The 26,781-nt window shown below is 27.6% G+C and overlaps 1 non-coding gene across 1 annotated transcript; it reads right to left on the reverse strand.

Annotated features, from left to right (window-relative positions):
* Nucleotides 1-13,653: 13,653 nt before the first annotated feature.
* TRNAY-GUA lies at nt 13,654-13,744 on the reverse strand. The gene is given in 2 exon segments: nt 13,654-13,689; nt 13,708-13,744. It is a non-coding gene; the product is annotated as a tRNA-Tyr (tRNA).
* Nucleotides 13,745-26,781: the final 13,037 nt, after the last annotated feature.

Genomic DNA, 26,781 nt, shown 5'->3' on the forward strand with positions numbered 1-26,781 from the left:
AGTTAGCAATAAAGTGTGAAGGTCTTAATGGTGATAATAAATATTTATATTAACCTAAATGTCATCTAAATTAAATAAAGAAATCAAAGTTTTTTTCTGTTTGTTTTAACTTTTAAGTCATATTTTTAAACTAAATTAAAAACACATTTTAATAGTTAATTTGCTGTCACGGCAGCATATTTTAAAAGCCCATAAAACATTGTAATGGTAATAAAAATAACGGAACCTGACCGTATTTCTTGACATGTCATAATGAGTAAAAATATTCAAAAGGTTTAAAGAAAATAATTTGTGAAATATTATGAAGTATGACCAACTATTCCGTTCATAAAAAAAATCGTTCCTACATACTATTATAATTATAAGTTATAACTTATAACGATAACAGATATCATGCGTGGGCTATTTGTTTAATTCACGTTAAATTGTTTAGAAATTAACTGTTTATTATGATTGGTTGCAATAAGTTGGTTATAAATACAATTTATATACCTAATTCTAAATTATAATATGTTATATCCTAAAGTTGTTATATTCATAAAAACGAATGATAACCATATTATATAAATATTACATTTTCATATTCCTGCTATAAGTATTACAGTTCATTATATACTTATGTTTTTATTGGAAATCACTTGGAAATCACGTAAAGTTTTCAATTATTATTCTAAGACACGAAAGCTATAATATTATTATTTATATTGAGAGGATACAGTGCAATGAATCTACTAAGTTTTATTAAAAAAAAAAGAATGGATATAATATTTTGTAAGCAAAAAATTGCCTGGAAAAATACGCATTTGTAGGGTCAAATGAATTTCAGTACCGATTTTCGTGTACCTACGTCGAACTTTGTAGTTTATTTGGAGTGGTTCAACTTTTCAACAATACTTTGTTTTGTACGATAAAGATACCTGTTAGCCCCTCTGTTTCTACCCACCAACTTACCACTGTAATCTTTTTGTTTGAAAAGGTCACAATTGTACAAATTCATCTCATAATATTTCCGAAGTTATATAGTGATATTGTTTGTACGTAGAAGCACAATGCTTGAATGAAATGTTATGACTATATACATAAAAGGGAGAAAAAAAACTTGTATTTTTATGATCCTATAACTTTATTACATTTAAAAGTCACCAGATTCAAGTACTTTGAGCATCACAATTCAAGGATTTAGTGTTCAAAATGAATAAAAAGTTCCCTTGGTATTTGAAACAAAATTAAAATGATACGAAATTTAATTTAATTTTTACAATAAAAAAAAAATGGTAATATTAGGTGCCTACATAGGTAACGAAAACAAATTTAATATCCATTAAATTTCATCAGATTAAGAACAGTCTAATTATTGACAAAACTAATTGTGTTAAATGCTATTGTGGATTACGTGACTCAACAAACTAAACTTTAATATTTAATGAAGCCGTACATATTATTATGTAAATTCATTGTGTCGGATGTTTATTTAGCGATAATTGCCGTTTTATTAATTATTTAATTTTAGAGATTCACGAGAAGCTAATCGTAATTTATAAGGGTTAATTCATTACGAAAACACTGAATAATATTATTATTTTATGCTAAACGTTGAAATACTTAGTATACATTTATTTATCTAGTTGAAATTTCAAAATATCTGTATAGTATAATATTTTATTCAAACTAAAAATGTATGTTCAAGTTTTGGTACTAAATTCTTTTTTAAAAAATAAATCTTCCCAGCTCTTTTCTAGTAAAAAATAGGTCACTTTAGTTGTAGGTATATATATATATATATACATAAATATTTACACAATATCAACATTATTTTATAATAATATGTAAACTTATACAAACAGTATGAACAACATAATAATAATAATAATAATTAGTTTATTTTATTGAATATATTTAAATAGAGATCCGAACATAAAAACATTGTATTATAATTTTTATTAACCACGCATTTCGCCTTACTTTTTTGAAATCAACAAATCATAGTTTATATTTAAATATTATAAATATAATTTTAAGAAAGATTTAATTGACCAATAAAGACCCCTCATTTCTTAGTTGTTTTTATACCCACCTAGTTAACTAAATTATTAAATTTTTTTTCTATAAATGATGAGTGTTTTTCCATACGTTATATCGTTATAAATGTACTAACACTGTGTATCTCGTATTGTGCTTGACCTGTACTTGAATAATATAAAAAATAAACTCATTAATTAAATAACGATGAAAAATTGAGTTTATAAATAAAAATAATATCGTTTGAAAAGCTAGCTTTATTTTAACGAATAAAGCATGCTTGTTCTAAAATATATTATACGAATAAAATACCGGATTATTTTATTCGTATTTATATTCGTATTTACTTTTATAATTTTAGTATTTTTAATATATAAATATAATAATATAATAAAACATTTAAATAATATGTCTATAATATAATGTGTAAAATAGTTATAATATTAATATGTGTTAGAAAATATATTTATTTATTTTTATTATTAAATTAATTTAATAAAACACTTGGGTAAATATTAAATACGTACATAATATTTGGATATACTGTATCCCATTCGCAGGTCGATTAAATTTGAATGATTACATACTATTATTTATTTTGTTAATAGTTGTAACTTATACCAAGTTAATAATTAATACAGTTGTAAGAATCAAATTTTGAAAAAAAAAACACTGTTTAAATAACTTAAATCTGTATTAAATCCTGCATTAAATTTATATATAAAAAATGATCAATGTAGGTATTATACTATTAGACCTACATAATATAATAATATATATTATACATATAAATACTTTTTTTTTTTTTAAATGTTTTCAATGGAAAATTCAGGTTTTATCTCCAACCGTTGGGGTCTACACTTTTCAAAAAAATATTACTTGATCATTGTTTTAATTTTTTTCGATTATGATAAATACACGAGTCCTTCCCGTCCCAACGCAAATTGGTACTTAAAAGCGCGATAACTCACCCAAAATTGGAGCGACAAAGCCGCGTCGACGACGAGATGTATCTCTGCTGTCCGTGAAGTCACGTTCGAGATTACCGTTTAGGAATGCAAAAATTTTGAAAAATATAGTGTCCGCGTAATCTATGCGCGTGGAAAACGTGCGCTTTAATCGTTGTTGTCGCCGTACATCATAATATTATAATAAATTGCCTATTATACGGTAATAAGTGTATAATAATTTTGCAACGTCGGACGTATATCGCAATATTTTTATGATTATGACGATAATTTATGTGACGTGTACGATTACTGGGGACGGGCTATTTTCGGTTGTGTGGGGTCCGGGCCGTTGTAGAGGTAAAATGTGGGGCTGCCGACGACGATTACGACGACGACGGAATGTGACGGACGACGACGCGAATGCAACGAGCACGCCACCGGGTCGAGCACTGGCCGGCGAGAAAACACGTGTGCGTGTGTGCGGGCAGTGAGCGTTTTTCCGCGATCGCGCCCGAACCGCCGACGTCGCCGCCGCCGACGCGTACCGACCCCCTCGCGGCCGCCACCCGCGCGACATCGCACCCTCATTGGTCCGCCGGGTTAAGGCCCGCGACGGTCGCCGACCGTTTTCCAAGGAATCGCCGCCCGCCCCCCTCCAAACCCACCCGCCCCTACGGTAATATTATTTTAATTGTTATCGTTTCCGTCATATCAGTGTTTTCCGGGAGTCTTCGGAAAAAAAATTGCCAATTTGTTGTACCAATATCGTATTATTATGAACGCACATAGTATAATACTGCAGGTATAAGACGTGAATTTTTTTGAAATTCGTTAAATTTGGGGCCAGCTAATTAGGCATTGACGATTTTTCAACAACTATATTAACCTGTGGCTAGATAATTAGATATTATTTTTTGGGATCATACAAAATTTTCACTGACAATGCATCATTCATTTTCCGTTTTTCATGATCTTTCCTACGCCTAAGGAATACTTGAGATAAAATTATATAATACTATAAAAGTACACATGTCATAAAAAACTATATAAATTTAACTCTTCGAATTTGTATTTACAAAAACATGAGCATAATATTATGCTCCTTTTGAATTACTCATATTATATTATAATAACTAAATTAACACGGACTTTTCACACATCATCGCGATGATAACAATAATTAGCACACATATCATGTACTATAGGCACTATTTGTGCACTTTGATTTTAGTGTTATATTAACATCAATTAAAACTGCACTGTTACGTAATTGTAAACAAATTGTGTAATTATTACTGCCAATAGGTGCGTAATAGACATAATATTATATTATAACGAGTTCAAACAATCCATTTAAACGATATTGCTTGTGTGCGGGCCGAGGCGAGTGGTGTACCGTATACGCGAAATATAGGTACCTATATATTTATTGACATGAACTAATTGTTCATTTATTATTATAAATTAACCTATAATTTTTTTCGTAATGATTTTTAATGATTTTAATTTTGTCGTCCCCCGCGTTTGTTACATGTCATATCATAATATTTTATCATTGATATCATAATATTTTATTTGTTAACGTGTTAACCTGCGAGAGTGCGTCTATTAAAATATTATGGTGGTTTCAGAGGCAAACGGACCGATCGGAACGAATTCGATATGTCTTCGTTTACTACAACAATACACGGGTATGCACTATGCAGGTACATCTGTCATCGGTAAAACGCCGCCAGTTCACGGTCTTCTTTCACACGCAGAGGTCGCAGATATTTTAGGATGATTTTCTTTTGTAAACGAATATAATATTCGTTATAACTATAACGTTTGTTCCAGACGAAAATATAATAAAATATTTTCTTGCTGTTGACAAAGATTTGATATGTGGAGCACTGGAGCTCCCGTGGAAAATCTTTTCATCGTATATTCCATACCGACGGTAATTTGTTCAATGCCCAGTGTCCTGTAAAAGAAAAATTACTAACTTTACTGGAGAAATATTTTACGTCGACGATTTTAGTACGCTCTCCGTTATAACACTTATTATTATAAGTAGCGCAATTTAAATGAAAAACTGGGCCCTGCCCATGCTGAAGTCTGTTTTTTTTCAGTTAGTGACCAAAAATGATATAAACTACTAAGGTGCTAATTTAAAAACGGGGGTACTAATCACACGTCCAAGCCGAGGGGGGAGCAAATCGTGGATATGCTTACCTAATATATATCTATCATGAGAATTTATGAAGTATCTAATAATAATCACACTGAAAAATCGAAGTTAAAAACTGAAACAGTTGATGACATTTTGAAATAATATTGTATAATAACAACTAAATAAATAGAAAAAAATAGGTACCTAATTAATACAGTTTAAAAAACATTTCTAAAATTATGGGAATTTATAACAGACTGTTTTTTAAGGAGTTTTATATAGGCAATTTTCTAAGCTCGTGTGCATGCGTGTCATATATTTTGCGTATCAGTTATAGTGTGTGACTGTTGTAGCGTAAATATTTAATAGATGCTCTCTATTACGCAAATGTGGGCACATGTCACTTATCTGCGGTCGACAAGTAATAATTTTCACTAAAAAACTAAATTTTGTCCATTGTACAAGTTTAAGATGTAGCATCACACTTTTTTCGTTCATTGTTTTTAGTTACGTGGTTTATAATCACTGATCAGAAATTCTGAAATTTTTACATAAAAATCAATTATTGCGGGATTATAAGAGTCAACATTTGAGTAAGCGGGATGACTTATCTCAAATAAACTTCATAAAAAGTTAAAATATTATGTTTTCAGATTTCTCACGTGTGATCGGTACTATAGTCTTATCGGTACGATGAACAAAAGACAGGTATATTTCTTATTATCGTAAAAAAAAACAGTCTGTATCAAGTTCACCGAACACGATACTGTCAACAACTACGGTTGTGCGCCGCTAATGAGTTTCTGTAAACTTTTACGCCGTCGCCGCACATGATAGTGCGTTATATTATTATATTTTAAATAGCTATAATTTATTATTATTGTTGCTTCTTTTTATTCCTATTACCTGACGAGTTAATTTTGACGCACCACATAACTACCTACTTGTTAAAACTTTTCCTCGCAATTTCCTCAAACAGTTTTGAGTGTTCAATTTTATGCTAAATTAAATAATTATATAGCCATCAGACAACAGTTATTTCACACAATATTTTTAAGAAAACTAGGGTTTCAAGGTTTGAATAAATATTAAATTGTCACTCGACAGTCAACATAGTGATGGTTCTACCAATTATTGTTTGTAATTTTGTATGTATTGTGATAGTTTTACTCCGTGTTAATTATTATGATTTTAACTATAATTAACTAATTAAATCATGGATACAATTAATACTTTATAATATTTAATAATATTTATATAATTAAGTTAGAAATAATGCATGGTGGAAATCTGACTAAGTCACTTCCATTTAATTTTCTTAAACAAATTATCTCGTTTGAATATATCAACATACATTCCGAAAAAAAAATATTTCATTGATTAATGTAAAAATACTTTTGAAAATTTAAAGGTTATTGTGTTGATTAGAGTATAACTAAGTATAATATTTATTTTTAGGTGCTCATAGTAAAAATAACATAATTTCTCTTGAGTTTTTTGCAGATGTTCTTGTCTCTGATAAAAGTTTTATAGATTTATCTTCAAAACTTATTTGTATGTATTTATGAACAATAACAGTGGCGTAGTCAGGGGGGGTTTCGGGTGTTTAAAACCCTCCCATTGATATTTTCCCTCTTAATAAATATATTGTTTATAGGGTTCGGGACTGCTTGCAAGTTATAAATTTGTCTTAGGAAATGGCGAAATTAAATAAAAAGTTTGAATTTGCATATATGTATGTGCATTTCTTAAATTAAACGTACATACAATCGTCGGGAAAAATTATATTTGGATAACATTGAAAAATATCTTAAAAAATATTATGTTTGGTTCGGTGCAATAGGCGATAATTTTGAGATTTGGGGAGGCCTAATACCATACTATTATAAAATTGAATAAGCTTAAAAAATTAAGTAAATGTTTGGGAGGGGCGGAAGGCTGTTAAAGTTGTTGGTAGAGCTTGGTTACAGTTGGTTGGCCCTATTTTCGCATATGTACGATTTCATAAGTCTCTTTGTGACAAAACTATGTTTAAACTATAATTGACATCTAGATTGTAGATTGTACAAAGAAATGAACATCAGTAGATATAGGTATATAGGTATATAGGTACGTGTTCGCATATCACGTTATTCGTTATTACTTATTTATTAACCTAGTATTGTATACCAGTATTTTTAAAAATTAATTTGTTATTTATTTATTTATTTATTTATTTATTTATCAGGTTTATTAGGTTTATATACCTACTTATTTTTTAGTTTTTTACTACCAAAATTGCAATATGTCATGATTTTTCAAAAATAATTTTAAAATGTTGCTACATAGTACATATATTTAAGCATATTTTGAGAATTTCGACTGCATATTTCGATAATTTGTAGTGCAACAAGTCAAGCCCTGAACCCTAAATTTATTTATATACAAAAACTATAAAAACTTGGTTTTAATCTATACTTAAAACACCCCTCATTTCATAATCCTGGCTACGCCATTGAACAACAATATATTTTATTTCATTCTCCTTGTACATGCATTTTTGGAATTTGTGAAATTTGTGAAATCATCCCTTATTGAAAAAGGACATTTAATTACTATTTGGGAATCATGTCCAACAAATCCGTCGAGTGATTGTACAAGATATTAGGATCAACAAATAATCCAGTGGAAATCACTTTGTAATTGTATCACAGTGCTTCGAATTCTTATTTAGCATCAGGTTCAAATCTTATATACTAGAACCACGGTTTTACTAGACTGTGCTCATATAACTATGTGAACATTAATTTAATTATTTATTTTAAAGAGCAATAATCAAAAATGTTTTAGATTTTACTTGGTTTTACCTGGTATCAGTAGTTCCATGAAAAAAACTATGATGCGTATAAAAAAATTGATACAACGCGTTTTATTTACGTTCGTATGAAACCTATGGTACAACTATTGTACCCATTGTACATATTTTTATTTTTGTAGACATATCTATTTCAGGTAGTTGAAGCAATTCCGTAAAATGTGGTTCGTAGCTTAATGCATTTAACTTTTTTTATAAACACTAAAACACGCCATATACATATGTTTTTTGCAAGTTTTTTATTACTATCCTTTTCATCTCCGATTGCTATAAATTAAATTATCCGTTTTTAAACTTGAAATGAACCCTTCAACAATATTATGTCTGTCTCCATGGCTGTAGATGTTCCGGTTACCGCTTATCAACATTTGTAAAGAATATCAAGTAGACAAGTATAGAGTTGATCACTCGTTTACGGGACTTCTACAAGTAAATTTACTTGAAAACACTATAAAAAAAAACTATTTTAATATAATGAAAACTGAAAATTTAAGAAAATCTATAATCAAAAATGTGATAACAGACAAAAAAAATTACTAATATAAAAAAAACATCTCATTCTAAAATCAATACAATATATTATATTAATCACTCGGTTCATCAGAATCTAAAACAACTTGTAATCAATTCCCGTAAAAGTAAATACTTTTTTGATAACTATTAACCAATAACATCTATTGCACCGCTGCTATTATTATTATTATAATATAGGTATGGTAACAATTCTCGATAACTTTAATAAATTGATTTTGTTTTTCATCAGTGATGTGAAATATAATACTGACATTGGATAATACAAAAAAAATATGTGCATTCATTCGATCAAGTAAAAAAATAAATATCGAATCAAATAGACATATTAATAAACAGTATAAAAGTATGAAAAACGACTTAAAATAGACGTGGATTGTCAGACAAAGTTATTTGTTAGTACACTTCGATGATGAAAAGTAGCATTCTTTATTTAATACATATATATTTTTTATTATATAAATATTATGTGAAAAATAAAATACTTTTATACTTTGAATACCATTCAAAGATGATTTCCAACATTGAGAAAAACGAAGCAACTAATTGTAGATGATATGACCATGCATGCGTAGGTACTTAATAATATTATTATATACTCGTACATCAAAGATACACTGCCTTTAGATTTATCAACCAAAATTGTATATTAGTTGTGGTTTGAACGGATATGACAATTTCATAAATACCTAATAATATATAATTACATTTTATAACTACTCATTTTTTTGTCTTAAAAAACGCTATTTTAATATATTCAGTTTTTTCTTTTTTTTTATTGAGTATAAAGGCTTCAACAGCTGCTAGGTCATTAGTGTCTACAATTATACTTACATTATAACATTAATTGATTATAATTGTTTGCTTAGCTAAATTACAGCGTTGCATTTAATGTTATACATTTTTGTTTTTTAGTTATTTACATAGTTATCTTATCTTATTTTAAATTTTGGTATCGTTACCGCTGTTTTGTAAATTGAGTGAGGTTTGGTTTTCCAAGTAAATTTGGGCGGCTGGGCCTGTATGAAAAATTTAAACATTAAAAGGTGCAAACATATACACCTTTATCAAACAAATAATGCTAACATCAAGTTATTTAACCTGAAATAATGTATAATAACAAAATAGTATTTTTTTGCGTATTATATTAATTATGTAATTAGTACAATAAACTATCCTGGCGACCAATTGTATTCACGATCAATTCGCTCGCGATCAATTCACCGCGATCCTTTTACAACTAATACAATTTACCTACAAGCAATAGGTATATAGAATATTAATATAATTAAAAATAACACAACACGCTGGATCAACATATCGACTATAATTACAGTAAATAGTAATTGAATTATCGTTTGTTATTCGTGATCACAACATCATTGTCAAAACACTTTTATAAATTATTTTTAACGGATCGAGGGTGTTATTTTACGTTATGAAATGTAATTAATTCAGAGTTCTTGTTCAAAATTTCGAAGTTTTTAGTTATTATTTATAATTATAATAATTATAAGTAACTAATATTATTTGATATTAATTTAAATTAAATAAAAATAAAAATAAAACAAAATATAATATACAAGCTGTAATAGAATGACCTGACAAAAGAAATAACTTTTTTCCATATCAATATAAGTACAATTTACATTTTTCATTTTTAGCTTATTTCTTTAATACAAAAAAATGATTTAATTTTTAGAAAAATGTTGATGGTAAACGTTCATTTAAATCAGTTAGTTTAATTTTACAATGTTTTTAAATATCAATATTTTTTTAGAGTAAATTAATTTAAAACAATTCTTTTTATAGGAATTTTCTGACATATTATGTAAGTCTTAAATTATTTATTAATTATTAGATGCCCATACTTATAATTAATTTTCATAGCAATTTAATACGTTTAAATTTTATCAATTTTCAATTTTATTTATCAGGTCATTATGTTACACCCTGTATTGTGTATATTGTATTAATATGTATTCATTCCTCATTAAAAAATAACTAAAAATAAGTATAATATCAAAAATTAATTACACCAATTAAATGGGTAAAATCGTTCATTAAAAAAATACATTTATGTATTGTAATTTTTTGATGAGCATCTGTTCAAAGATATACATTATTCATATAACAAAACTATTGATATTTTCAAGATAACCATTATAACAACTAATTACCGTAATTGTCCACGTCTGTGTGGCATGTGTAGAATTCACTAATTATTGGTAAATATATAACGGATATTTCTGAGTACCTAGATAGGTATAATATGATAAAGAAAAGTATAATTATTACTTCCACGAGGGGTCCAATAAAGTATATATTATAGACAGTGGTAATAATCCATTGGCGATGTATGGTGATCATTGACCAGTGATCACAGAGTGGAACATAATATTGTACGGATACGTTTCATCAACTCGAACTCTGATAACTATTAATAGTAGGGACGATATTGCACATTACAACGCGTTTATATATAAGTAGTACAAATAAACAATATTATAATAATATAATATAACCGCAGTGGACGGTAAATGTGGTAAACACTAAACACGCGTATATTGATCGTCGTAACATAATATTATTATTATATTATGAAAATCGCGCTCTACGTCAAAATGTATCGTTTTCTAAACGAGACATTTATTTAGTTGAGTAAACTTGGCCGTACGACTCGAGTATACTTAAAACGGACACACTCCAATTACCTCGCATCTGACCCTCGAATTGCGTCCCATGAATTTTTTTTTTTTATTAAGGGTTACTCGAATATTGCCATCTATCTAGGTAGAGACTCACTTGCACTGGAATCGACGCCGATACATATTATAATTAGGTACTTGATTTATAGTTTAAATCTCAAACATTGATTTTTTTTTAAATTAAAAACTATATTATGAACGCACAAACGATAGTAAATCCAGAAGGATATAAGTCCGTTCTTATCAAAAATTTATATACTTAATAAATTGAACAATAATTCAGTGTCGAATGTTATAGAAAAAAAGTGATGGTGTAATTAATAATAATTCAATAAGATAATAAAAGTGAATATTATAATTATAAATAATCATGCCTATGCTATGTAATAACATCACAATAAATCTTAAAAAAATAGTCACAAATGGGCCTAAACCGGAAAAAGCAACTATACACTGAAACCACTAAATACCAGACTCTACCTTGGTCACTGAAATTTTGTCCGCTACTCAAAGAGTTCTGTTTGTAGTTTGTTTCAAAAAAAAAATTTCCACTATTTGGAAGTGTCCGTTGTGACTTGTGAGAGGTTTCACTTTAGTAAATATTGGTGAAATGTATATTTTTTGAACATTACGGAAATCGTTATTATTGTGATCAATTATAGTATACGTAAATACTATCGATATATTAATTAATAAATAATAATCTAGATATGCAATAATACTATGGGAGGCAATTCAAGTATACTATTTTTATGTACTAGAATTTCTTCCAAAAATGATCTTTTATACCTACTTTATTGGTAGGTATTATATACAATACACTAAAACTAAATAGTATAATATTCATTATTCACACGATTTGTTTTACATCATCGGTGGCATAAACATCATTCGTACGTCAGTTCGTTGTCGTACTTTAATTTCGTTTGATAATATTTAAATATATTTAATTGAGTTCCGAGAAACAAGAGTCATCCAACGCGCTTGACCTGTAGCTGATGAATTTTATCCACAATGAAACAGTGCATTGAAAATAGCAAGGCTTTGCGCCCGTTTAGCCCATATAGCCAAAACCCTTAAAAATTATCAAAACCGTAAACCCTATAACCCGATTGATTTTGATGACGTATAACCCGAAACACCCAAAGCCGAAATTAAATTCTGGTTTTAACCCATAACCCGTATAAAAAAATATGACATTTTCAAGTGACATATGAATTTGTATGTATATTTCATGGAGAATTCAGTTTTTCATAATTGGGAATACTGGTTACATGTGAAAAGTGTGATACAACTGATAAATTGTTTTGGCTGTTTTGAATTGTGTTATTTTTAAATTTTTAATATAATATTATTATGTCCGTAGTGGAAATTGTCTTGTGTATGTTTTTTTCTTTATTACTATTTAATACTTAGTTGTTAAAACATTTAATATTATACAATTTTAAATTATATTAAATTAAATTATATAACGTGTGTCACTACTGTATTAGACATTAATACTGAAAAGTTGATTGTATAACTTTATACTTTGCTTAATCAAATTTAACACTTTACGCACAACAAAATCGATATATTACTCGATTTTAAATAACCCATAACCCGAATAAATAAACTGGCTAAACAAAACCCATATTCTTTAAAATGAAGAAAACCTGAAACCACAACCTCTAATTTTATTTGAAGCACCCGAAACCATAACCCGAATAAATTGTTTGGGTGCAAAGCCTTGTTCAATAGTAAATAGTGTAACTTCTGAACTTCAGTAAAACTTCAGATAACGGGCTGGTTTATATACTTAATATTATATTATAAGTTTATAACCCAGATGATTCGTGTATTTGATTCACATTTTTTAGTAACCACGTGAAATAATATTTTAATAATTAATAAGTACATTTTTCATTTTTGTGATCTATAACTTAAAGACTATGATACATCAACCGGATTGCATAAAACATAACTAAACATTCAATAAATGTTAAAAAATGCTAAACGGTGTTATGTATTACATTGTAATATGTAAAAATATGATGGTTGTTGTTGACATTTTTTATAACTTAATATATTGTGCTAATGTTGTTTATATAGGTACTCAAATTCTAGACATTATTGGATTTATACCTACCTAAGTTATCTGTTTTAGATTTTCAAAAAAATAGTTGGTAGTAAAAAGTAATGCTTTATAATCAATGCAACTATTAAATAAGTCAACATAGGTACTATTTTTCTGGTTTCTATTTTATTTCAAATTATATTATCTATAATACCTTTGACCAAATGAAACAAAATTAATGTTTTCATTAAAAAATAAAGAAGTTATGTGTTTTTTAAACGAAAGATCGTAAATAAATAAATTCCAATAATAATAATAATATTATGTAGTACTATTATAAGAATACATAGTATGTAAGATTTATGAAAAAATTGCAAAAATTTTCCTTCGAACCGGATTTGAACCAGTGACCTATGGATATCTGTGAATCGGTACCACTACAGTCCACCGCTCTACCAACTGAGCTATCGAAGGTTGAGAACAAGTGAGTGGATTAGACTATTTAAATATATTTCATATAATGATTTACTTTTACATTCACTTTGATACAATTCAATATTAATTATTACCGTTTCTGAACAAAAACAAATTACGATTATACATAGTATAATTCACTTCAATATATTGTGCCTTAACATAACTTTACATAATTTAAATGATTATAATTTCTTTTACCCAAGGAGATAACAATTTGGTAAATTAATTTTTTACTTTTTAACATTACTATACCTAGTTCATTTTCTAATTAATTTAACTAATTAAAATATGTATCATAATAACTTACGCTATTTCCAGATAATTCAAAATATAATAGGTACCTACATTTAGCTAAAATCAAATTATTGATTAATTAAAATTTTTTTTAAATCAATTTTTCTTAATTAAATAATTTAGGTAACTGGCACAAACATTATATTATTGCCTAAATCACTAGAGCTAGTTTTCAATAAAAATAACTGTATTTTTAACAAAATATTAACTTTTTTTTTTAAAATTATTATTTCATTTGTGCAAAATTAGTAGGTTTGTGATACCCATACCAATTATTAACTCAGGTGCTAGATGGATAAAAAAATGTATTAAATTATTTTTAACTTAGTTGAAGATAATAACTAATAACTAATAACTAATTAACTTAAGCTAATATTTTTTTCCATATTAACTTTGAACTTTTAGAGTTTAATATGGTAGAAGGTAAATATTAGAGATGTACCTACAACCTACCTACCTATTATTTGTTACCTAATTAGTAATTAATAATTACATAGCGTCTTATCGTTGACTTATGAACACAAATTAATTATTTCATTAGATCTTTTCCCACGTTTGTTAGATACTAATATCTGAATTTATTTTTTAATTAAAAGATAGACAGGTAATCGATGTTTTCGTTAAATAGGAATATAGTTACGTATATTTGTAAATAAAATGCATTCAAATTCAGTTTTTTTTTTATTAAAAAACCTAGGTACTTTAAAATGAAAAAAATTCTTATATTCTTAATATATTGTCCTGTGGGTACCTATTTACTAATTAATATTTTTGTAAATAAACATTTTTTTCCGTCCAACAAGTTAAGAATGTATAAAAATTATTGTTTGAATACATTACAAATTTTATAGATGACCTTTATATATCATTATGAACACCGTTTATCAATACGTCCATTTGCGTAATATTGCATTCATAATAAAATATACTAGGAAATAATTCGTTTTTTTAAATTATATTATTATTGATATTATATAAGAACAATAAGTATACTAACAATAAAAAAATGAAATTAAGTTTCTTTTATGTACCTAAGTAAGGAAAATAAAACATACACAAAATCAAAAAAAAAACTACATTCAGTTTGGTATTTTGTATCATGGTTTTTTAAACGATATGATAAACCAAAAATTATAAAAATAACATTAACTGCTAGACTATTTTTAAATTAGCCGAAAATTTGCTGTTATTTCAACATTCAATTAAACTAGTTAAGTTAACTAGTTAAACTCTTAACATAAACTGTTTACTAGGTACCTATTAATTTCCACTATGCGTACCTAAATAATGTATTATCGAATTATAGGTAGTCACAACTCATAATATTTTATGTTAGGTAATAGGTATTAGGTAAAAACGTATATTTACTTATAATTCATGACATGAGTTATGTTCCTATAATATAATACATTAATAATAAATAATATCACATACTACTATATAGACTATATAGAGTATAGACAATATAAACAAATTAAATTGATAACGTTAAATAATACTGTGACGATACTTTTATAGGCAATAATGATAATTATATAAGTATAATAATATGCTGGAGGTATGAAAATAATATGATAATTATCCAGAATTATTATTTATTTCGTCAAGGTAGTTTCCAAAATATAAATAAAATACAATTAAAAATTAATATTATATTAATATGTATCGAGAAATATATTGTTTAGGTATATATAAGTGAACATTTAATGCTAATCTAATCTATATATACATGTATAAAAACATATATAATACAGTTCGTTGAAAATGCAATTTTAATCAAATTAACCCTTGTATAGATTGCATATTTTGTTATATAATAATATCTTTTACCGTACATACTATGTTAGGTTATATAACTTCTTGGTTTTTAATGATGGTTAAAAAAAACTTTCAACGAAAAAAAAAAATTAAAAAAAAAACAATACAGGTATGAAGTTCCTATTGGTCTTAACGATAATAATAAAACTTAAATCCATAAATAATTATATTGGTCAATATTTTAATGGTAACTTTTCAGTATCGTTGAAAGTTTTTAATTCTTTACTGTTTGTTTTTTGGCTTATGCTTACATGAAACCTATGCGCCTTCTGTATTTTAAAATAAACTTGCAGTTACCGCTCATCATAATATATTATGCGGGCGTATATTTTATTATAGTTTCCAGAAACGACAACAAACCAGCCACCTAAAGTTTGCTAATTAATTTTTTGAGTATATCAATTATAAATTATACAAAAGCGTATGCGAAGTTAAAATACATTTAAAATGCAATTTAATTTTGTTGAATACTGAGTATCAATGCGTTCAATTAGTTAATATTGAATATCATAAACTCGCTTAAACTCCCCTTACAAACAACCTTCATAGGCAGTATACAATATACTATCATGTACCTCTATAGGCTGTATGTACCTCTATAGGCTGTATGTACCTCTATATAGTTTGTGTTTATTGAATTGTATGGATTATGTTTCGGGGAAAGCCGAAAACGGTTGAATGATTAATTTAATTGAAAATAGTAATTACATCGTTCAGAAACAAAATAACGTTATAGGTAAATAATATAATATAATATTATATTGTATGTTCATGTACCAATATTGGGGTTTGTGTATGTTGAACTAATATCGACAGGCTTAGATATTTTGAGGTCATGGTCATTGTTTAAAAAAAAATCGTCGAGAAGAGTGTACAAATTGTATTTTAGTGTGCTATCAAATGTTTGGCTTCGGTCCACCTCGGGAGAATAGTTTGGCGGAACGATTTAGATCGTGACAATAGTTATTCGATTTATTATTATTGTTTTTTTCCCTTCGACAGCGGAAACTTATACGAGGCGCGTGACGAACCCTAAAGACTTTACAAAATGCGTTATTGTCAACTACTAAAAATGTCAGTCCTTCCCCCTTCTGTACAGAAAATTCGTTTGAAAAAACCTTACATCTCGAACATAATCATTTTGCCAATGTACAATTTGAGTGTTTGAAAGACGATTGGATCGCGTTGTCTGCAATAAAGTAATATTATGCTTCCCTTCCACTACCCGCCACATAGAACTCCAATGGTGTTAAAATTTGATGGGTTTTATTGATCCAATCATTTTAAAATATAATTGTAGTACGTTACGCACACACAGGTAATTTAAAAGTACAATAAATATTATAATATGACAAATAACATAACCTGCTGCATACAATTAGTATAGCACATACGGTCGCTGCAATGCATTGCTATCTTAATAATTTCAACCTAGAAAAGGTGAAATCGAGGCATTTTGTGTTATAAGAGTCATATAATATTATTTAAAATAATTTATGATATAAAAAAGAACTATTTATATACCAAGTACCAACATATCACCACAGTTTATAATATTAAAATATGGTATTACAAGTGTATTATACAATAATATAATTATGTAATTATGTGAAGTAAATACATGGTCAAATGTTTATTTAAACATTTAAAAACAACTTACATTTCGTTTATGGTAAAGTTTAAAATCCAATAGCTACGTCAAAATACATTTATAGTAATACTATATAGTCAAATGTTTATTTAAACATTTAAAACAGAGTTTGAAATCCATTTCAAATTATCGAAAAAAATCATCTAAGAAATCAAAAGTGATATAAAATCAAATATTTTTTTTAATGTTATTCAAAATTTATATTGAGCTCGAAAAAAACCGTTTTATATTTTTTATAATATACAAATCATTTTAAAATTAAAATTTTTTTTTTTAAATTTAAAAATATGTCTAAAAGGTCTTAAATATTTTTATGAGTAAGTAATAATAATTGACTAATATTTTATTTTTTTATGCCTGTTACGAAACTTTGCAAGTATCGAAAGGTTTCTATCGTAGTTGGAAATCAAAATTAAAACCGTAAAAATGCAAAAGAATGTAAAATTGATATTTTTAATCAAAAAATTAAAATTAAAATGACGTTCAAAATCTAATAAAAAATAACAATATAATTAAATCGATATTGAGCAACAACATAAAAACCATAAAATTATAAAATCAATATATTATTTTTAATATAAATCAGAAAAAAACATTAATATCGATAAGTGAAATTGAAATTAAAATCAAATTGTTTCATTTTAATTTAAGCCCTGATTTAAATTTACATATATTCCAACAACTAAATTTGTAAATGATAACCATCAACCATCAAACATGTCAAGATTATTTTATAACTAAATCATAAAAAATAGTAAAATCGTTTTTTAGAAAGTTAGAAAGAACTATTTTATTTATTAAATTTTTTATTTTATTAAATTTCCTATACATATGAATACGAAGCCCCACTAAGAAGACTCGTATAAAAACTATATTCAAAATATTAAATACTTTAAGTAGCTTAGTAAATATTAATAATTTCAAAGTAATTACATCAAACAATTTATGAATTAAGTTTTAATATTCAATTATGAATAGTTATAAAATTAGATATAAGTATAACGTAATTTGGTATAAGATAAAGTACCTATACTTATCAAGAGTTGTGTTCCAATAAGTTATTATTTTTACAAAGTCATAGCTGGTACTAGCTTTATCTAATACAAAATTACGTTAAACTTATATCTAGTTTTATAACTCTATTCATAATTTAATATAAAAACTTAATTCATCAATTGTTTGATGTCATTACTTTAAAATTATTAATATTTATTAGCTAGTATTTAATGTAGTTCATGGAGAGGCAGAAGAAACCAAGTCCATTTTTATCGAAATTGAACTAATGTTTTTATCTTCAGTGAAATTTGACGCGCGCCATTTTAATCCAATGACGCATATATATTTACCGAGATGTTGGAAAATAATAAAAAAGACTTACAAGGTTCAGGTATTTAGAATGATTAAACGAAATTAAAATGTTACAAAATAGAATATATTTGATAATGACATAATAGATAGTGATTAGTAAATTAATGGTTATTGATTATTGTATATTATATAGCTACATTATAAGTACATGATAATATAGTCTCTACCTATAACTTGGCGATAATAATCCAATACATTTATATTCAAAGTAATATAAGAACATTTCATTTATATATTAATCTGCTATATATAATTATATAAAAATATAAAAGGTATAGGTAAATTATTAATTTTTATATTAACATTTTACGATTGAAAAAATAATTTAAGATTAAAACCAACTAAATTATTGGTAAATTGTAAGAATGAAAAAATACAATTATAATAATATTTAGCTTATATATTATATTCAATAATGATGATGATAGTAATAATAACAATAATAATACGTCATACTAACAGAATAACAAAAATAATATATACACGAATATAATATATATGTATATATTATCAAATAAATTAAAAAAGGAGAGCATTTTAAGAGCACATCAGTAACTAAAACAAAAAACAGATAATATAATTTGTTACAAATCAAATTTACAATATGTCAATATGTAATATTGTCAAACCGATTGATGGGTATCGGGTGATAAAATGTATCATTATATAATTACGAATTATCTTTGATAAATAGAACATCATTAAATCATAGTGAATGGAACAGGCGATCCTGACGCAACGGTGGATTAATTATGATAAATCATTATTTATTGCCAGCAATGATTATAATTTCAATTCAGAAGAATAAATAGAAGATAAAAACGATAAGTAAAAGTGAGGAAGCCCAGATAAAGATACCTATATTAACGTTTGAGTGTTTTACAATAAATTACTTATACACTGGATGATTATTTTAGCAGTAAAGTCTAAACACTTATTGTCTTGAAGAAGTATTAACTTTTTAAAAAATATTTGATTACAAAATTTAAATAAACTATAAAACATAATTTTTGAATAATATTATAATAGCTATATTTTTATATTTTTATAATTCGGTATATTATATAGATATTTAATTTTTAATTTTTAAAGTTGGACCACTATTCTCCGTTCTTCAAACTTATAAGTTGTAACTAATTAATCATTCAAACTAAATTTTACTTTTAGTCATCAAACAGCCTCAAGAAAATATTGTGCTTCAAATATATTTATTTTTTTTTTACTTAATTATATATAATATAATCTGTAAATGTGACATGACTTGACATGCATAAAAAAACAGCCATCCAACGGTATACTTTAATAGTTGTCTAGATTTAATTTTTCTTCCAGGATAAAATTTAGTTAAGATTTAAACAACTGGAACACTTTCTATAATCTTCTAGTAGGAATTCCTGGAATAGTGTTGGTCGTTCGATCTAAGAAAAGATATTAAAAAATTTAAATGGTTCGAAAGTCAGGACTATCAGACTGAGTTCAAATGACTAGAATGTTTGAATTTTGTTAGTGTTTAGTTTTTTGGTTACACTCCAGTTGTATATACTGTAAGATGTTCAAATGGGTATTAGGAGGATATTATATAGAAACAATTTTATTTTTAAATTATGTTTAGAATAATATTTACCGAGTAATAAATAGATTCACACCCAGAGTTAGTAGTAGGAATAGCGACCGTTTTTTAAGGAGTTCAATATAGGCAATTTTTTATTTGTGTGCATGCGGGTCGTGTAAATGAGTGCGTAGTAAGTGATCATTAGTGTGGGTGACTGTGTATAAAATAAATAGCGAAGCGCAACCGCACGTATAAGCACATGTCAGTAACGCAGAACTTTCACACTAATTGTGAATTTTAGTGAAACTAAGCTTATACTGAGTGACATTACAGTATGAACATTTATTTTACAAATTGAAGAAAAGAAGTTTATCTAGGCTTGTATAGGAGTCGATTTTTGACAGTTTATTTTCTATGTCCAATATTTAGCTTATAATACTTGTGATATTTTACTTTTTGAGTTTTAATTATTGAGTTGAGTAATGCGACGTTTTGTATGCGACTGCTTTGGAAAATGAAATTCAAAATATGTTGTAAAAACTTAAAAAAATTCTAACACATATTAAAGATTGTAATGTGTGTTTCAAAACCGCTGTCTTATAAATTATTCAAATTATTCAAATTTTTTTTTATAATTGCCTATTTTTATACTTCTGAGATTATGAGTATTTGCTATATTGAAATAATCAACCTGTAAATAAATACGTATCTATAGACGTTCATGAGGGATGATTGTCTGGTCGGACGAGATGACTTAATAGATAGGTACCAACGGTGAGCGGCACGGTAGTGGTCTTGGATGACGTTACGACAGTCGTAAAAATGTGTTGCGATTTTTCACACGTTTTCTCGTTCGGCGTCGCGATAAAACGAAAAGTGCCAAACACTAAATACATATACATTATCCCAGTATATGCGCGTTTACAATGTATATTATCGTATCGTGGAAACCGAACCAATGTCTATAATTATATGGAAAAAGAAAAGCAGCGCATGGCTGTGAATACGTTATAGTGGGTGGCACGGGGGTGGGTTATATTGTTCTGGTATAATATTATTATATGTTCAGTTTATAACATAACGCCAGATATTTATACGCGATGGTTGTTGTACACATCATTATAATACGCGCACCATCAGCTGTGTATATGGGCCGAAGCGGATTCTCGGTTAAAAAGAATATAAACGAGATGACATTCTTTGATAACGCAAGCGACGATCGTGTGTGGTTTTAAATCAAAATCGGAACGTAGTACAGTGTAGCAGTATAATAATAGTTACAAACACACAGACACACACCCACACTGATGCCCGTGCAGTATGGCGAGAAAACGAGAGAGCAAAAGGAAAAACACGAAAGACACAGGGATACAGAGAGGGAAAAATTACCGTTATCGACGATAAAGTAGTTCTTCTAAACTTTATATACGCCGGAAACCTATGCCGTGCCGTATTTTGAACTCAGGATTCCCGGTGAAAAAGTAAAATTTGGCAACTCTTAAGTAAAATGTTAAAAGTATAATTACATATTTTTATTAAAAAATAAATTTCTTCTGGTTAAAATATAGTGTGATTCACCGAGCATGCTTACTCCCTTTATCTTCAATAATACAGTTTGTTGGTGCCTGATAAGCCGTTGCAGCTGGACACAAGTACACATGTTCTATAAAGCTAATATCACCGAAACACGGGTCAAGGTCGCTGTCTATCGCTGTCCTGTGAGACTTGGCCTTGTTATGTCGGACGGCCTAATTCCCCTGTGGTCTTTTAGTCCTGTCTGGTTTGGTGAGCCGTTTGTACCGTTTTATTTGTGACGACTTATTTTTCCGGTCGAATGTGCTTCACCGCTTAGTCACACCAACGTAGTGCGTTTTGCGTATTCTACAGCGTCATCAGAATATTAGACTTATATGACCAACCACCCTAGGTTAGAATAAGTATAAAAAGCCGTATTGTCCTATGTTCCGAAAGTGTCCGCGATGTACAACCTCGGGCGATTGTCGCAAGAATTGCGCACCTATCCGTCCATCAGTGCGTCAGTGCGGATACCGACACCGTGTCTTTTCATTCGATTTTGTGTCACACCACCGGACAGTGATCCAGTCAACGTCCACCAGCCACCAGTATCCTGCATAACCCGGTCACCATACTTCCTGTCACCGGCCCGAGTGTCCACGTAAAGGTTAGGTTATTTTGTAATAACTATGTTCATTATCGCTCGATTATATAATATGGTCGTGGCCGTTCTATTATATAATAAATCATTTTATTATCAATCGTTTTGTGCTTCTGATTAGCTGTATCTATTATCACTACTAACAATACACGATAAACATCGTTTGTTGTTCATTATTATCATTACTTTCATATTATGTTGAATTATTATCGTATTTTTTTACCATCGAAATTTCGTGTTACAATAATTTTACAGCACAATATTGTAATATAATCCTAAGTTTCTACACCTTTTCCGTTCTCTTCATATACAGTTCATTATCATCGTAGGCTAGTGATGGACGTGAATAGGGGGGGGGGGGTCTTAGGAAAGCTTAGCCCTCTCTGAGCCATCTTAAGACTTCCTTAAGATATTTTAGTATAATACAGGTAATCATTATTATAATAAATTATAAACATAGAAAGAATCATCTAACAAAATCAATAATGAATATATTATAAACAAGTTTTCTGAGAAGGAATGAAGGATGTAATTATAATATAATAAACTATGTAATATTTATTTTTTAAGACTGTATAAAACTGGATAGGTTAATGTATACAATCAATCAATAAATAAATTTACATTTAATTTGTGATAGTTTTGAATCGTATTATAGATAAAATTGTGTATTATACTAATAGTGGCTGGAAGACAAGTCTCCCACTAATTTTGTCCTTGAACACTTTTGGGCTCAAGCCCTATGCATTTGAGGACCCTACTGTCCCTACTTACGTCCATGGTACCCGTACATCGCCGGGACAGTAATCGTACGCCAGCGATCGCCCGTAAGTGGGCAATACCTGACGACCCTCACTACGCCGTCGATCCATCACAACTGCTCAAATCAGGTTGCCCCTCACGCACAGTTGTTCAAAATTTGATTTTTGGAATTTTTAAATATACTTAAAGACCATATTTTCAAATTCCCAGTGGTGATAAAAAATTTTGTTTTTCAAATAAAAACCTCCTTATTTACAGTAAATTATTTAGTGGATAATTAATTTAAAGATGTTATTGTACTTACTAATTCAAAGTTTAATTACGGATTGAATATAGCTACATCTAGACTCGCTTGTGGGGCTATAGTCTACAACTGTAACTAAGTATAAATTATATTACTTTAATAAATGACTTTCTAATGTTAGGTATTTACTTTAAAAAAATAATAATAATCATTCAACAGTGATTTTTAAAACTGGTTTATTATTAATAGGCCATCATTAAAATTTAAAACCAATTAGATTTTTTAAAAATGAAACATACCTATGTTGGAAATAGGTTAAGGTATTTTTAAATAAAATACTGTCCATGCCGTCAATGGAAGGACACGGACAAATGCGTATTTTGCCCATATTTAAAATACAAGACACAATTGGTACGTCTCTGTTGTACACGAAGACAAAACAAATAAAAACCGTAAGAATATAATATGACTACAAGAGTGTTCTCTGCCAGGACTGCCACAGAATGATTGCTGTTATGTTTATAATATCAATATTAAATTTATACGTAGAATATTAAACACAATGAGCACAACCTGCACAATGAAGAACGATTTCAGAGAGTAACGTTTTTTATTTTGTCATACAATATTGGCAAAAGGTAACATTAATAATAATTAATAGTATGACTCATAATAAATGAAAAGCGCATTTTGTCAGTAGTTATTTATATTATAAGAAGTAAACGGCTTGTTGCAGGAAATCGCTCCAAAGAACCCGACAATCCACAATTTGTTCGATTGACTCTATCACAATATATTTATCTGTTGTAGATATTATTGCAACTTTCAACTTGCAATAATTCAAATCATCATCTGTAAGAAATTTTTGTACAGAAATAGATATCCAATTCTCCGAGGTTACAAAATACAAGTTACTTTGTAATTTTAATGTTGTTATTGATAGGTTATTTCTGTAGGTAGTTGTAATATCTACTCGGAATAAAATATTATAAGTGTATTCATTGTCTGATTAACTTATTAATTATAAATACTATAGTTATAAATTGAGTTAAGGGGTTTTCATTTACACTGATAAAATAATAAAAATAAATGATAAATTTTATTTAAATATTTTCCAGTAATCAATATAATATTTTATTCTTCAACTAAATATCTAATCTTAACATATTATAAAACAGTGTCCCTTTTTCTGTCTGCATGCTTAGATCTTCAAAATTACGCAACGGATTTTGATGTGGTTTTTTTAATTGGTAGAGTGATTCAAGAGGAAGGTTTATATGTATATAACATGCATAATATAGTAGAGAAACGTTGCCCCTTTTTTGTATGTACGAGCATATCTCGAAAAGAACTCGACTTCTTTTAATACGGTTATTACTAATAAATCAGAGAGTCATGAGTCACGGGGAAGATTTTTATGTATAATAATTTTCTTTTGTGAAATTAATTGGGTGGTTATATATATATATAAGAAATAAATGTTTGTCTAGGATGTAGAATGTAGATATGTAAAGGGTTGCTCACACATGATTTTTTTTAGCATACGAATTTTTTTGTCAATCTTAATGGTTGCAATTTGTTACATATTACATTAATATTATAATTAGAAGAAATGTTGTATATACATTTTGTACAGATATATTTATTAAAAATACAAATCTTTTGCGACAACGTCGGGTGGGACGCCGGGACAGCTAGTAATAATATATTTAAATCAATAAATAATATAGTAACTCTTGTAGTATAATAGTATACCTGTAATCTGTATGCCAGGGTATATTAACATATATATATATATATTATAATATAATATCCTAAAGTTTCTAATCTTCTTAGTATCCGTAATGTTATATAGGATATGAAAAAAAGAAACACAAATGTCAAGCAGAAGAAATCTTTGTCGTTTTTAAGTAAAAATAAAAAACGATTTCATACAAAACTAAATACAGAATGTGTGTTAAATATATGAAATTATGCAAAAATGAAAATAAAATAAAGTCAAAGGAAATAATTTTAGAAATTGTATTATATATGATAATTTAATAATATAAAAAAAAGAATTACCAACACAGCTAAAACCTTTGAAATAGGATTTTTTTCCAGTTTTAAGGTAATTTCACAAAAAAAAAAATAGAATTGTTTTTGTATAGGTAGGTACTAATGTAAAAGAGAACATTTTCGAGAGTAAAGTAAAACTGGTAAATGATTCATGTTTTAACAATATTATCGATGTAATAACATAACTGCATTACACTGTATTACTTTGTGTATTTACAAAATACGCTTTTCGAATATTTAAAAAACAAATCACATTATAAAAAAAAAAAAAATATTGATTGTTACAATTGTATATTATATCCACGAGGCACTGTTTTACTTTTAAAATACACCTGATAAATTTTACTGATATTAATATTGTATTGATAATATTGCATGTCATCTCACGTATTATTTTTCTGTTGTGTATACGGCACTATACATATACTTAATACTAAATATTATTGTGGAGCTCAATTATTCTATACGGATTTTATGTAATTTTTTGTATTTTATAATTTTTACGAATCGTAAAACTGGAGTATTGTTTACACGTCATTTAAATCATATTTAGTCCTTTTCGGATTTTGGCCACTAATGTTACCATTGAGCAATGTAATAGTGCTCCGATAATTTTTTTTTACCTCAATATAGAATATATTAAGATAACCGAATTCAAAAAATTCTAAATCTAGATAGATAATGAAAAAATTTAACATGATAGGTATGTTACTAATATTTAACTATCTATTATTATTCAATCATAAATAAAATATGTTAAATAATTTAAATGATCATGCACATTTGTTTATAAAACTATTAACTCTATCTTTGATGGCAGTTAGATACAAATTGTATTATTCATATAGATAAGATAGATATACAATGATTTGATAAGGAATCTACATACATATTTTATCTAACCAAAACAAGTTGTTGCACAACATTGTCGATAAGTAAATTACGAATGTGATACTATTCATTATGATGACAATATTAAAAATTCGCTTAGCTTTATAGTAGGGTTTGAGTGTACTTCGCCATTGTGTAGGTATCACTGTATGTGATGAGCTCGGTTTGAAGAACAAAATTTAATTAAATGTATTAGGATAAATCTTTGCATAATATTAAA

Source organism: Acyrthosiphon pisum, chromosome A1, assembly GCF_005508785.2.
Source record: "Acyrthosiphon pisum isolate AL4f chromosome A1, pea_aphid_22Mar2018_4r6ur, whole genome shotgun sequence".
Lineage (NCBI taxonomy): Eukaryota > Metazoa > Arthropoda > Insecta > Hemiptera > Aphididae > Acyrthosiphon > Acyrthosiphon pisum.